The sequence below is a fragment of the Epinephelus fuscoguttatus genome, linkage group LG14 (assembly GCF_011397635.1).
Source record: "Epinephelus fuscoguttatus linkage group LG14, E.fuscoguttatus.final_Chr_v1".
NCBI classification, from domain to species: Eukaryota; Metazoa; Chordata; class Actinopteri; order Perciformes; family Serranidae; genus Epinephelus; species Epinephelus fuscoguttatus.
In genome coordinates, this window is record NC_064765.1 from 4,187,503 (window position 1) to 4,199,869 (window position 12,367).

The window sequence follows — 12,367 nt, forward strand, 5'->3', positions numbered from 1 at the left end:
TACTAAACTATGACGGTTTTATGATGATAATGGTGACATACTATACTATAATGACTTTTTGATGTTTTTAACAACATACTATACTATGATGATTTGTTGAAGCTTTTGTCGACATGCTATACTATGACGATTTTTTGACGTTTTTGATGACATACTATACTATGATGATTTAATGATGATTTTAATGACATACTATACTATGATGATTTTTTAACATTTTTGACAACATACTATACTATCATGATTTTTTTTACAGTTTTGACGACATACTATACTATGATGATTTTTTGATGATTTTTGATGACGTATTATACTATGATGATTTTTTGACATTTTTGACGACATACTATACTGTGATGATTTTTTGACGTTTTTGTCGACATGCTATACTATGATTTTTTAACATTTTTCATGACATACTATACTGTTTTGATTTTTTGAAGTATTTGACGACATACTAAACTATGACGTTTTTATGATGATAATGGTGACATACTATACTATAATGACTTTTTGATGTTTTTAACAACATGCTATACTATGATGATTTTTTTGAAGCTTTTGTCGACATGCTATACTGTAAGGATTTTTTTACGTTTTTGACGACATGCTATACTATGATGATTTTTTAATGACGTACTATACTATGATGATTTTTTGACATTTTTGATGACATACTATACTATGATGATTTAATTACGATTTTAATGACGTACTATACTATGATGATTTTTTAACATTTTTGACGACATACTATACTATGATGATTTTTTGACGACTTTGACGACATACTATACTATGATGATGTTTGTTTTTTTTTAAGATATTTTTTGGGCCATTTTGCCTTTAATGGACAGGACAGGTAAGCATGGGGGGGGGGGTTGGGGGGGGGGATAAGGGATGACATGCAGCAAAGGGCTACAGGCTGGATTCGAGCCCCGGCCGCTGCCGCAATAGCCTTGTACATGGGGCGCCTGCTCTACCACTCAGCCACTGACACCCCATAGTATGATGATTTTATGACGATTTTGACAACATACTATATTATGACGTTTTTATGACATTTTGAATACATACTATACTACGACGTTCTTAATGATGTTTTGATGACATAATACACTATGACGTTTTTTAATCAGGTTTTTACGACATACATGACGTTTTCATGACGATTTTGACAACATACTTTTTTGCGTCATTTTATACTATGACGTGTTTCATAATGTTTTGATGACATACTACAGTGTGACGTTTTTATGACATTTTTAATGACATACTATACCGTGACGATTTTTTTGACGTTTTTGACGTCATACTATAGTATGATGATTTTTATCATGTATTTACGGCATACTAAACATGATGGGTTTTTTTTATGTTTTTAGGACGTACTATAAAATTTCTGACATTTTTGAGGACATTCTACACTATGATGTTACGATTTTTACGACATATATATATATTATGACATTTTTTACAACTTTTTTGATGACGTCCTATACTATGACCCTTTTTTGACATGTTTTACAACATACTATACAATCATGTTTTTATGTCGTTTTGACAGATTTTGACAACATAATATACTATATTTTTTATGACGTTCTTGAAGACATACTGTACAATGATGTTTGTTTATGATGTTTTTGACGACGATGTTTTTTGTTACAGAGAAATATGATGACATCAAAACACTGCAGTTGTTATGTGTAACACCACATAAAATTCAGTTTCATTCAGCTTTAAAGGTTTAGTATAATTCAAACCCGGTCTCACTCCAAAGTCGTCGAAAACTGACGCTTCTTCAGTCACTTCCAGCGTCAGACGTAAAAAGCTGTCCTTTCACGTCTGCATGATATGCGGCTGATCACCATTATTGCTATTAATGGCGCCCTGCGGTGTCAGGGGGAAACACAGCGGGACAACAACAAAAGTTAAGACCACGGAAGTCCAAGTAAGGTGGACTTGAGGAGTGGTGGATGGGTCCAACAACCAATGACTTTCACCCAGGAGGCCGGTGTTCACTTGCTGTAAGATTGTAAAGCCAAACCCTGATTCTTTTTTCCTAAACCCAACCACGTGCGTGTGTTGGCGAAATGTAACTATGTCTGTTGGCTGTTGAAGGGAAAAAACATCATGCAACGTAGTGCTTTTATTTTGTAAGACAATGTATGTAAACTGTACATTTCCTGTGAAAACAGAAGTGTATTTTGAAAACAGACAATGCATGTAACAGGCTGAAGTTGACACGGCGTCCCAGAATGTCAACAACCAACACACCCAGGGTACCGTGGACGTTGTATCAAGTCCATGACCAAACGTCAATATGTGACGAGGTCACAGTGAGAATGTGTTGATAATTCTGGAGAGAGACAGTTGAACTAATTCCCAAGTCGACCAATACCAATAACTTTGGGATTCATAGTCTGCTCAAACCACCAACCCAAAGCACTGGGAATGAGACTTAACTATCAGCTATCATTCCCAGGAATTACACTGCACCAGAAGTACATTTTACTAATGATACTTTTTTTTAATTTTACATGAAATGCAGGACTTTTACTTGCAATTAAGTATTTTCAAAGTTTTCCCTTTTCCTCTGCTGTTTGTTTGTTTGTTTGTTTGTTTGTTTGTTTCTAACAAAACAGACGCATGCTCCACAAGCTGTTTATACAACATTTATGACACATTAATAATTCATCCATAACATTTGTACACCGACCTCTCAGTGAACTTTCACGTTGAATTTTCTGCTGTGACACAAACTGAACACAAAGTTTGCTCTGAATCAAATCTGTGTCGGCCTCCTGCAGCCGGGCAGCCACAAGAAGCGTGTTTGTGTGTGTGTGTGTGTGTGTGTGTGTGTGATAAAATGTGCGTGCATGTGTGTGGTGTTTGCAGGCTGCAGCCATCCAACAGGGCTAGTTGAAACTAATCTTGATATGTTGAACAAGCAAACCGAAGCACCAGCATCAACCCCCTCCTCCTCCTCCTCCTCCTCCTACCCCCTCTCCTGCCCCCTCCCTCACCCACTCTGATAAATAATAAACGACCTTTGAGTGGCTCCAATTTATGAGCCGGTGAGAGCAGGGGCCCGATAATGGACTAATTAGTTGTATCTCACATTAACTGATATCGGACACTCGGCTCCTCAATGCTAACTTTTATGTCTGGGATCTGCCCCGGGGGCCCCGATTTGGGACACCCAAAATGGAAGAGGGTAAATGGGGTAATTTTCTGTTCCGGTGGAGGCGAAGGGGAGGGTGGAGGTATTTGGGAGGGAAAAAAAAGGATCGACAACTACTAACAGGTATTTCTGTGTATCAAAGCTTCCACAATCCCCGACGGAAACAAAACCAGAGAGAAAATGCACAAACTGACAAAGTGGATTCAGAGTGTGGTGGTGCAGCAGCAGCGGCGGTGGTGGAGGAGGAGGAGGAGGAGGTGGAGGAGGTGGTGGAGGAGGAACAAGGCAGGGCGGTGAAAACAGGTGAGGCTTTGTTTGGCTGAGTTTTCTGAGGTAGATCCATATCAGGAATCCTCTCCCGCTCTGCCTCGCGCTCTCTCCGAGGCAGATCGGTTTACGGCGTGGAGACTTGCTGTCGCCTCTCCGTCGGCTGACAGACAGGCAGGAAGGAAGGCACGGGAGGGAGAAGAAGAAGAAGAAGAAGAAGAAGAAGGAGAGAACATCTCAGTCATGAAAACACAACAAGATGGCTCATCAAAAAAGAGGATTAGATGAGATTAGATAAAAGTTTTATGACTCCTGAGGGGACTCATGTCACAGCCCTCGTCACTGACTCACTGCTGGACCCATTTATTTATACACTTTGATATAAATCTATATATATTATATTTAGCATCTATTTCTCAATATACTATATTGTTATTATAAATGTATTACAATATAGCACATACACACACACCACTAAACTGAAGAACAGTTTCTTTCCTGTGCCATAAGAATGCTTAACTCCAACAAGCTTTAAAAGACGTCTTGCCACACGATAACTTTTTTGGGCAAGACTACATGATGTTGTGCGATAATTACGTATATTCTAAAGCAATAATTCACACTACTAATGTAATAATTTACCCATTCTTGAGAAATCATGTCCTACCATTAAAGTTGACTTTGTTTGTTTGGACTCTTGTGACGCCTGTTATCATCTCACAAAGTCGGCTTATAGTTAAACAGTGAAAAAATGGCAGAAGACAAAGAATCATATTAGTCAGGATAGGACACGATGAAACTTCTGGAGGTATACGATCATAGAAAGTACAAAATACGAACTAAATTTAATCCCCAAATACCAGAAAAAAAGAAAACCATTGTTGGAAGAAACTGCAACAAAAATTATTTCAGTCAAATCTAAAGTGTAAAATCTTTAAAATTATAACTTATCAACAGACTAATTCTGTTTGTGGGGTGAAACATTATTTTTCAACGGATTTATTTCTACAGAATAAATATTGTTTAAAAAATAATTTGATCTGCTTCCATTTCTTAACTTCCAAAGTTGCCTTGTGTCGGAAAACAGCCTCGTCCCAGACAAAGATTCACAACTTTAAACTATTAAAAATTTGTTAAAAGCCTTTAAAATCTAAAACTAAATAATGTACTGATAACATCTGTGTCAAAATGTACTGATATAATCGGCTTTGTTTTAAAATATAGCCTTTATGAAAATGTTGTCCCAGATTTTTGTCAGTTCCGTAAGATTTCTACAAAAACATAATTTAATCAGGAATAAAAGACGTTAGCTATATCCCAAACACTCCTGTCTCATTTCCTGGTTTCCAAAAAGGCAATAAAGTTGCTCAAGTACTGATCAGATTTCTATTTTTTTTTTTTAATAAAATCATTAAACAATATTGCTATCAGGAGTGTCTCAGCCATGACAGGTCAACTTCGTAGCCTGTCTAAATCCAAACTAAAAAGAATTATGGTTTAGAAATGAGTCTTTTGTTGTTGTTCTTGTTCTTGCTTAACGTTAAGAAACTCTCAGCAGCTCTGAAAAATAAAATGGCTGAATCACTCCTCATTACAGCTGCTGTGACGTTAATAAATATATAACTTTATGTCAATTCTGTCAGATCTCACCTCTGACATCCATCATGCTATAAAAAAATAACATTACAAGGTTTAATAGTCAAGACTTTGATCCACCTTAATGCATATTTGTGCTTTATAATAAAAGTAACACAGCCTTTAAGGTTTAATCTGCCTGTTTGTATCACTAACAGTTCTACATTAGCATTCATTAATATATTTTAGCACAAGGTGGCTCCTCTGCAGTGAGCTATTTATGGTTATTTGGTACTTAAACGTTGCAGCGTTGACGGTGAAAGCAAAGAAATCTGTCCACCTACTATTACGTTTCTGTTTCGAGGGAGGGAAACTCCACTGCTTACTAGCCAACAATATCAAGGCTCCCCAAAATTTAGGAGAAGGCACCAGGTCGTGGATGTATGACGCACTTTAGTTGATGGAATGCTTTTTTTTTTTTTTATTAATCAAATTTTGTGTGTGTGTGTGTGTGTGTGTGTGTGTATAGGTTACACATTTTTACAGCATTGCCGTCCCAGCCTTATTGAGAAAAAAAATGTTGTCATAAATGATAAATTACGTTTATTCTGGTGCAATAAATACTCAGAGTGCAAGTTGCGCTGTATGTATTTGTTTTAGTTATTAAATTTTTAGAACATGTGACGTGACCTTGGATGGTTGTTCGCTAAAGTTGTTTTGTTTTGTCGTGTTTTTCCATGTTTTTTATGCACTGATGTAAAACACGGCTTATGTTCTGTACAATGACAATAAAGGCTTTAAATTCTATTGTATTTGTATATTACACTTTACTGTACTGTGCTGTAACACACTATATTACATCTGATATACTGTTTGACTGCTGTAATGTTATACTATAACTTATGCTATATATCATACCTCATACTGAGTATCATTACCTGATCACAGTAAATATTATTCTGGTGTACACTGTTAACATGATGCTAAAACCTCTGCTATGACTCAAACCTCATACCTACCAGCTGTTTATCTTTTATTTTAATATTCTTACATATTTGTGTTCTTGTGCTGCTGCAACATCTGAACTTCTCCTCTGGGAATCACTACAGGTTCATCTTATCCCAAACTGGGACGGTGTGCAGCGGTGGAGAACTGGATACTGATAAGACCCGAGTACAGTGCAAACAGAGAGTGTTGAAGATAATGCAGCGTGTACAAACAATAATAAAGTGTATGAAAATAGAACAAGTGCAACAAAAGCCCAGGATAATACTGTGTGCAGCATGTGAAGATAATCCCACAGATAGTGTGACCCCGGGATTAGAGAGGAAGCCGCTCCATGATAGAGGAGGAATCAAATGCTCGGCGTTAACAATGGCGGCAGCGAGTTACAACATGAACATGTGAAAAACCAGACGAGTAAAGTGATATCAGATGATCACAAATAACAGACATCATGTGAATCTCTCAGGAGTTTTGTATCATCATATTAAAAGGTCTACAGTCATGACAGCAGCTCTGTGCAGCTGCAGCTACATGAGCACAGCTAGTTCTCAGCTAAATGCTAACATCAGCAGGACAGCACAGGTTATTCAAGAGACGCTTCTGTCGCCCAATTTAGACTTTTGTCTCATATCTACTATGAAGCACTTTCTGTCCATCGCAGCAGCTTGTTTAAACACAGAGGCTATAATCAATGATCAAGCTGATGCCATGGAAACCGGGTTATTTTTGACAGGCAGCAACATTGTGGACTCATGAGGGACTGGGACCAGTTGCACAAAACACCTTAAATGTGACCCTTAAGGCTTAATTTCTCCTTAGCTGAGGGACTTACACAGTTGCACAGAATCCCTTGATCCCAATCACTGTGTTGAAAGAGATTTTACAGAGAGAGATTGTTTGTGTGTGTATTTGTTTGTTTGTTTAGACTCACGCTTGTGACGCCTGTTATTGCCTCACCAAGTCGGCTTACAGGCAGATAGTGAAGAAATGGCAGAAGAAAAGAAGACAAGAAAATCACGTATGTCAGAGGAGGGGAAGATTAAACTTCTGGAGGAATACAATCATAGAACGCTCAAACTACAAAGTAAATTTAATCCTCAAACACCAGAAAACAGAAAACGACTGCAGGAAGAAGCAACGAAAATGAAACGAAAGAAAGTGTAAAACCAAAAGTGTATCTGTGGGTTCTCCTGGTCGCTGAACACTCTCCTCAGGGTGTGTTCGTTTTTTTCGGTCATGGTGCAGTTAAGACAGAGTCAGAGGGACCTTAAGTTTTCTATTTTTACTCTACTTTGGTTGCTAAGGTCTTTTGTCACTGTGGAGATTCCTTTAGTACAAGAATTAGACAAAGAGAGAACCATTAATACTTAAGTGAACATAAGGAAACCTTAAAGAGAAGACTTAAGGGTGTTTCGTGCAACCGATTTTGTTTTGAGGGAAACCTTAACTAGGACTTTAAGAAAAACCTTAACTTAAGGTGTTTTGTGCAACCTGCTCCTGATCTTTATTAATCAGAGGAGGTGGTGGCTGGAGTGTGACTTCATTTTTTGTTTGTTTCTTTTGTGTTGGGTATTTTATTTTTATGTTTTTTACCCTCCCTGTAGCTACGCAAATACGGCTCTCCCGGGTGAAAGTCTGGGTTTGTTGGACCCACCTTACCTACTCATCCCATTTGGATTTTCCCTATCTATATTTTCGTTCTTGTCCCGCCGCATTTCCTGAGTGCTGTTAAAGGGAAATTTCGGTTTATTTCAACCTGTCTCCTATCCTCCTAAATTTGTTTCAAGTGACTAGTGACATAAAAATAATAGTTAGCATGTTAGCCGTTAGCCTAGATACAGCCGGGGCGCATAGTAGCGTCAGACCTGTTAAAACGTAAGTGAACGGGCAACCTTCAAGTGCAAAGTTAGTCCACTAAACAAGCTTTTTTTCCACAAAGACCGCCTCATATCGTTAGGATAAATGTCAGAGAACATATAGAAAACGACATGTAAACGTGTTGTCTTACCTTACCGGTGTGCTGCCATGTTTGTTTACCATTTAGCTCTGCTTTCCAAAGCGCGGTGTGTCCTTTAAGAAAAAAGAGATCTAAAATTAAATCAAAATGAAAGAAAATGAACTCTTAACCAAATAGTCTCATTATTGTTATCTGATGAAAGTGGAGCCAATCAACTCTGTTGCTCACTAAATATTAAAAGATGAACAAAGCTGAGGTGTCACTTTCCACAGATGTTACACGACAGGTTACACAGTGTTTGAAGGACATACAGTATGATCTGTCAGACATGCTGTAAAATATTATATAATTCTCCTGAACTCTGAACATTATATTGGCATTATAATAGACAATAGTTGGTTTCTGTAATTTGACGTATTTCCCTGATAAAATGTAAAATCTGAGAGATGTTGATGCATAAATTCTGAAAAATAAGGAGTAAAACTTAATAAATAAACGTATGTTCACACTGACAAAGTAACTGTAAATTCTAAACAACAAAAAAGACATTTTATTTATATACATGTCGCTGCTGATTGAGCAACACCTCTGACACACCCACCAAATGAGAGAAAACACACCTCAAACTGTGCTGCACATCGTTTCACACCATTTTGAGGAAACGTGTCGTTCAACCCAGAAGCTGCAGCAAAACAGTGCAAATCATTTGAGACTGAACGTGCACCTGATGGGTTTTGTTCGTCAAACACATTGAAAATTTGGAAATCCAATGATAATTTAAAGCATGCCTTAAAGCATGCTTCCCCCCCCCCCCTTTCTCCACCACCCTCTCCCCTCTCATAAATAAGGAACAGTCCCTCATTAAAACACATGACATAAAGCACCACACCTTTCTTCTTCATCTTCTTCTCTGATTGACTAAACAGTGTCAGTTCGGGAGTTAATCCGTGACATGACGCCTCGTTTCTGCTCCGACACCGAAAGTAATCCAGTCAGTCCACCACACAAAGAGGGACAGGGTGGGAGAGGCGGAGGGGAGTAAAACTGAACAGTAAGTGAGAGGTAGAGCAGGTTTGGATAATTAGTCACTTCATTTTCAATTAATTAATTGAAAATGAAGTGACACACAGAACCATACAGCTCCCTAACCTGGGATGCAGGTGTGTGTGTGTGTGTGTGTGTGTGTGTGTGTTACGTGATATGTTCGCTGAAGTGTTTAACAAATGACATTTCTGTTCAGGCATGTTGCAGCCTCCTCCCTGCTGATACAGAAATCTGAGAATCCATCACATAATAATGTTTCTACACTAATAACAATAATAACAGTTGAGTCTTAAGGCTCTCAATATTTTGGGTAAACGCCTCTGCTTATTCTCTGACTTGTTGAGAGACGTACTCAGATCTTTAACTGAAGTCAAACTACTACAAAGGTAGGTCAGCAACATGCACTTCATGGCACCTCAGGTCAAGTAGCAGAGAGAAATAATTAGCTACCATTGTTTGGTAAGAAAATAAGATCACTATACGTGTGCTCAGATTCTTCTTATCTTATATTTGACACCAGCTGACGTAGCTGTTATCGCCACCTACTGAAGTCGTTCTTGCATTCTAGCGTGGGCGGGCAGATTTCGTAGAGCGGTCAAAAGGTCACGTGGACGGGGCCTAAATCTAACCGTCTCCATCCCCTCCCCTAAAAACTCACCATCTGACAGGCCGTCATCTTGTCGGCTTGTTTCCCCGCTGCTGTACATACTTGTCAGGACATCTTCCAGCTGCTAAAACCAGCATGTCCTCCAGCGCTGGCACTGGTCCCAGTATGTCAGAGCACAGGGGCCGGATGAAGAGAGCTGCTCCAGGCAGAGTGACACTGATACTCTGAGCTGCCTCCTCTTTCAGCTCCGGTTAACTCGAGCAGAAACCTGCAAAACTGCTGCTGATGATTCACATTTTACTGTTTGTCATGTATTTCAGCGTTAAACACCCGACGTCCTTTAGCTGCTTTAGCTCTGGCTACCTAATATCCTTTAGCTTCTTAAGCTTTAGCCACTTGATGTCCTTTAGCATCTGGTGTCCACTATCTGCTCCAACCTTAGCTGTCAAACATCATTTAGCTACTTAGGTTTAACTACCAGGCCTCTCGACTTTACATTACATAGCTAATGTCCTTAGCTATTTTAGCTTAGCTACCTAATACCCTTTCACTAATTTAGCTTTAGCTAGCTAGGGTCTTTTAGTTACCTTAGCTCTAGTTATTAACACCCTGGTGCTTCTTTAGCTTTAGCTAATTCAGCTGCACTGCATGCTGTGGCTACTTTAGGAGCACGGTCTCACTCCAAAGTCGTCCAAATCCAGCGCTAGGGCAGTGACCTGCAGCGTCAGAAACCAATGAAAAATGGCATCCTTTAATGTTGGCATGATACATGGCCAGTTGCCGTTATAGTTAACAGCGCCCAGCGACGTCAGGGGGCAACGCAGCGGGACAAGAATGAAAGTTAAGGGGGCATAAGTCTGAGTAGGGTGGACGGGAGAGTTGCTGGATGGGTCCAACAAACTCCAACTTTCACCTGGGAGAGCGGTGTTTGCATTCTGTTAGAATCTAAAGCCAAACTCTATTCTTTTTTCCTAAACCTAAACACTTTGTTTTGTGGCCAGGAAAAGTCTTTTTGGGTAACAGGGCATCACATGACAGACCCCGGAAATTGCAGTAGCACGGTTTTGCCACTACGAAAATTGGCCTCAAAGCCTGGCAGGTTTCTGAAAATTGTCATGTTCCCCACCATGTTTCTAGAGTAAACCAGAATGGACAAACCAAGCACTGGCTAATCACGTTAGCCTGCAGAAACACATCATCCCTGGAGCACTCTATAACTTTTTTGTTGTTTCCTCCTTTGTAGTCTGCAGAGACACTCACACTACTTCCTGTAAAATACAAACACAAGTTGGTCATCAAGCAAAAGAAAACATTCATTACACAAATGTACCTGTGTTCCAGTAATGCATCATAAAGATGCAGGCCAAAGTTTTTCTCCTTAAATGTCCTAAAAATTCTTGAAAAAAACAACTTGGTCTCACTCCGAAGTCGTCGAAATCCAGCAATGACAAAAAAGTCGTCTTTAACATTGGCGTGATATGTTAGCCGTTAAAGTTTAAGGGCGCCCAGCTGCAAAATTCACTTTGTTTTACCAACGTAGTGCTTTTATTTTGAAAGAGACTGTATGTAAAAGGTGAATTTCCTGTGAAAACGCAAGTGTAAGACAATGAACGCAACAGGCAGAACTTGACACGGCGTCCCAGAACGCCAACATCCAGTGCACCCAGGGTACCTTGCACGTCGTATCTGCATGTGGGAAGTCCAGGACCAAACGTGGACATGTGACGAGGTCGGAGTGAGAGTGTGCTGAAAAGACAGACATGATAAACACCTAATTTAAAACAATTGTTACAACCTCTTTACACATGCAGGGTCACATGTAACAACAATATACTCACCATCTGTCTGTCTTCTGACTGTCGACAAATTCCATTGTGTTGTCAGAGTCAGATTCCTCGGATGTGTACACGCTTACTTTGCCAATAACGCTGATTCTTATTCTGAAAACAAACATTAGCTTTTTATTTACAGATTGTTCTTTCACTTGCAGAAGCATTGATCCTTGAGCGCTGCTTTGTTTCAGAGAAGATCTGTGTCTAATGGTTTTATTTAATGGACGAAGAGACAGAGATCCCGTTGGTCCCCTCCTCTGCAGGCCCAGCGAGGTCCATCTCCAGCTGATCATCTTACAGACAGAGACAGGAAACCACAAACCTGCCCACTTGGCAAAAAAAAGCATTCTGAACTTAGCACATACTTTTAGAAATTAGCCTGTTAGCATGATTAGCATGATTATTATGACACTGTGACTGTGTCATGAGTCAACTAGGTAAAAATAAGAATGACCCAGAAAAAGACTGCAGTTGTTAAATTTGTTTCCTTCAGGAGATAAAACACAACTTTTGGATTCTACGTTCACACCAAACCCGTTTTATATTCTGAAGGCTTTTGTGTGTGATTGATTTTTAACTGATGAGGAGCTGTTTCATAACCACCAGCAGCAGCAGCAGCAGCAGCAGCGTTACAGCTGATTGACTGCAGTGTAAAAATAATAAAATAAATCGCCCTACAAGTCGAGTGTGATTTTAAAACAGCAGATTTTTTCCCCCTTAAATCATTCAGCGCTCATGTGAACATGTTGGCGTATTTTTATCCGCAGGTTGTGAAACCCAAATCCAAGCTGAATAGAAGCTGGTATGAATTAATGAACGGCATATGCGGCTCTCCTTTCTGCACACCGACGATGGTTAAGTCGATTTTGACAGGCAATTAGGAAAAAGAGCCA

At 39.3% G+C, this 12,367-nt stretch overlaps 1 long non-coding RNA gene across 1 annotated transcript; it reads right to left on the bottom strand.

Annotated features, from left to right (window-relative positions):
• Window positions 1-2,754: 2,754 nt before the first annotated feature.
• Window positions 2,755-8,939, bottom strand: LOC125900898 (uncharacterized). Its single transcript, XR_007450896.1, has 3 exons — window positions 8,881-8,939; window positions 8,043-8,104; window positions 2,755-3,617 (listed from the first exon to the last, which is right to left on the bottom strand). It is a non-coding gene; the product is annotated as an uncharacterized LOC125900898 (long non-coding RNA).
• Window positions 8,940-12,367: the final 3,428 nt, after the last annotated feature.